Source organism: Sapajus apella, unplaced genomic scaffold (assembly GCF_009761245.1).
Source record: "Sapajus apella isolate SASKATOON/1434 unplaced genomic scaffold, GSC_monkey_1.0 scaffold136, whole genome shotgun sequence".
In the NCBI taxonomy this organism is placed as follows: Eukaryota; Metazoa; Chordata; class Mammalia; order Primates; family Cebidae; genus Sapajus; species Sapajus apella.
The window spans coordinates 1,169,241-1,172,234 of NW_022437076.1; the positions used below are offsets into that span (position 1 = coordinate 1,169,241).

Here is a 2,994-nt window from a genome sequence, read left to right on the forward strand (position 1 = left end):
CTGGGATTACAGGCACGTGCCACCATGCCCAGCTCATTTTTTGTATTTTTAGTAGAGACGGGGTTTCACCATGTTGACCAGGATGGTCTCGATCTCTTGACCTCGTGCTCCACCCGCCTCGGCCTCCCAAAGTGCTGGGATTACAGGCTTGAGCCACCGCGCCCGGCTGTACTTTTTTTTTTTTTAATGTATACAAATCTGTCAGTCCTTCTCTATATGACATCGGGGTTTTATGCCTTGTTTGGGAAAACTTTCTCGAGCCTATGATTTATAAAATATTTTTCAAAAGTTTCTTCCAGTACATTTGTAGTGTTTAACCATGATCTATCTGAATTTATTTTTGTGTTTTGTATGGGGTGCACAGTACTGGTTTCCCAGAGCTGTCTTCACAAGTTACTACAGCCTGGGGTGCCTAGGACAGCAGACATTTCCTCACAGTCCTGTGGGCAGAGGTCTGAAATCAACAAGCTGAAGGACTGGTTTCTTTTCGGAGGCTCTGAGGGAAGAACCCTCCCATGCCTGTCTCTCTGCATCTGGGGCTGACGGCAGGCCTCGGCATTCCTTGGCTTGTGGATTCGTCATTCCAGTCTCATTCCGTCCTCACATCCCTTTGGCTCTGTGTTTCTGTGTCGTCTTCTAACTGGATTTAGGGGCCACCCCAATCCAGGATGACCCCATCTCAATCCTCACCTTAATCATATCTGCAAAGAGCCCATTTCCAAATAACGCCATACGCTGAGGCTCTGGGTAGACACGAGCTGTGCGGAACACTGCTTCACTTCCTACTTTGTCCAACTAGAAGGCTCATCGTTTCTGTGGCTTTCCTAGGTAGTCCTTTTCCTCACAAGTATGACATGCTCGTCACAGATAAAATTTAGTAGGTCTGAAGCCAGGTGTGGTGGCTCATGCCTGTCATCCCAGCACTTTAGGAGGAAAGAGGGAGGATGGCTTGAGGCCAGGAGTTTGAGACCAGCCTGAGCAACAGAGTGAGACACACCCCTGCCACCTTTATTTTTTTGAGACAATGTCTCCGTCTGCCCCTCAGGCTGGATGCAGTGGCACCATCACGGCTCACTGCAGGCTCAACCTCCTTAGGCTCAGATGATCTCCCACCTCAGCCTCCCAAGGAGCTGGGGCTATGGGCATGCACCACCACAGCCAGCTAAGTTTTTTTTTTTTTTTTTTTAAGAGACGGTATTTCACCATTTTGCCCAGGCTGGTCTGGAATTCCTGGTCTCAAGCAGTCTGCCCACCTTGGCCTCTCAAAGTGCTGGATTTACAGAAGTGAGCCAGTGTGCCTAGCCCTTAAATATTTTTTAAACCTGAGTCCGAAAATGCTGCTTTCAGATAGGTGTGACTATCCGCAAACAAACCAGATTTTGCATTTATAGCAAAAGAAATTTGTATGTTAAAGTACTTTGAAAAACACAGTGCATATATAAAAGCACTACATCCTTAGTTCCTTGTGTGAATTACACAGCAATCATAGCATTGTGTACAAAAGCAAAGTCTCCCTGTAGTGCAGCTGCCATCCCTGTTTGTGGAAACCATGTGTTTGGGGGTGACTGTGCTTCTTAGCCTCAGAGTTTGCTCTTGCGAAGAACTCAGGATAAAAAAAAAAGGAAGCTGCAGCCTGGAGCCTGGGTAAGGCCAGCCTAGGGAACCTTTAATCCAGTGGGTGCTTACTGGGAAGCTTCTCAGCAGGGGACTATGCTTGGGAATCCAGTGTAAATAACAATCATCCCCTGTCTGTGCTGGGCACAGTTTAACATTTTGCAAATATGATCTCATTTAATTCTCCCAGCCATCCTGGAGGGTAGGTGGAGGAACCCCATTTTGCTGGGGAAGGAGGCAGTGTTTTCTCCATGCCAGCAGCTTCTGGGTGGTGGGGCCAGGGCTGGACCCAGGTTCTCTGATCCCAGCTCCAGTGCTGCAGGCCACGGCTGTCCAGACAGACAGCTCCTACAGTCAGGGAGAAGCACACACACATTAGCGCAGAGCTATGCTCATCAGGTAAACTAAGTGAAGGAGAAATTCAGAGCAGGGTGATTAATTTCTTTCTGGCCACACTCAGAGTCCTAAGAGCAAGACATCTCATTCTTTGCGCCGTTCCTTCAAATGCAGTGTGGCTGTAGTTGGGGCTAGCCTGCAGCAAATGAAGTTCCACAGAAGGCTGTTGCTCTCCTTCTCTTCCTACGCCTCCATCCTCCTTCTCCGTGTCTGACTGTCCTTTTCCTCTTGTTCTGTGGTTGTGCCAATCTTTGCATCTTCATTTCTATGTCCATCTTCCTATATTGAAGTGTGTATTGGTATTGTGTGCGTATGTGCGTGTTTTGAGACAGGATCTCACTCTGTCGCCCAGGCGACAGAGTTGTCCAGTGCTGTGCTTACAGCTCACTGCAGCCTCAACCTCCTGAGTTCAAGCAATCCTCCCGCTGCAGCCTACCAAGTAGCTGGGACTACAGGTGTGTGCCACCACACCCGGCTAATTTGCGTATTATTATTTTTTTTTTTTGCCATGTTGCCCAGGCTGATCTCAAACTCCTGGGCTCAAGTGATCTGCCCACCTTGGACAGATCCCCAAGTGCTAGGATTACTGTTGTGAGCCACTGTGCCAGCCTCTGTTAGGATTTCTAAAGGAGATAAGTGGACAGAGACCTCTAAGTTCCGTCTTGGTTCTGGAGCGTACTCTGTGAAGGTGTTTCCTGTGTGACCTCAATTGTTTTTCATGTAGATGGTTTTCCCAGATAGGAGGAAAAGGTCCTTGATCAAGGGTAGTTGCCCACATATCACCTATCTTAATGGCATTCACTTGAGAACTCGCAAAGTATTTTAAAAGTAAATACAGTATTTTCCATTTAAGGCTGAAGAAACCAGGAAGCAGATATTCCCTAATGATAGTGAGTGGGGTCCAGAGTTATGGGGGAGAGGGAACTGAAAGGCAGGGCGACATACTTTCGTGGTGGTAGAATCCCTCCGTAGCTCTTTACAATG

General features: G+C 47.8%; 1 long non-coding RNA gene across 1 annotated transcript in view; it reads left to right on the plus strand.

Annotated features, from left to right (window-relative positions):
* Positions 1 to 2,994, plus strand: part of LOC116540117 — a 13,120-nt gene extending 10,126 nt beyond the window's left edge. The window contains exon 3 of the long non-coding RNA XR_004264310.1: positions 2,983 to 2,994. This is a non-coding gene — a long non-coding RNA (uncharacterized LOC116540117). The remainder of the gene's footprint in view (positions 1 to 2,982) is intronic.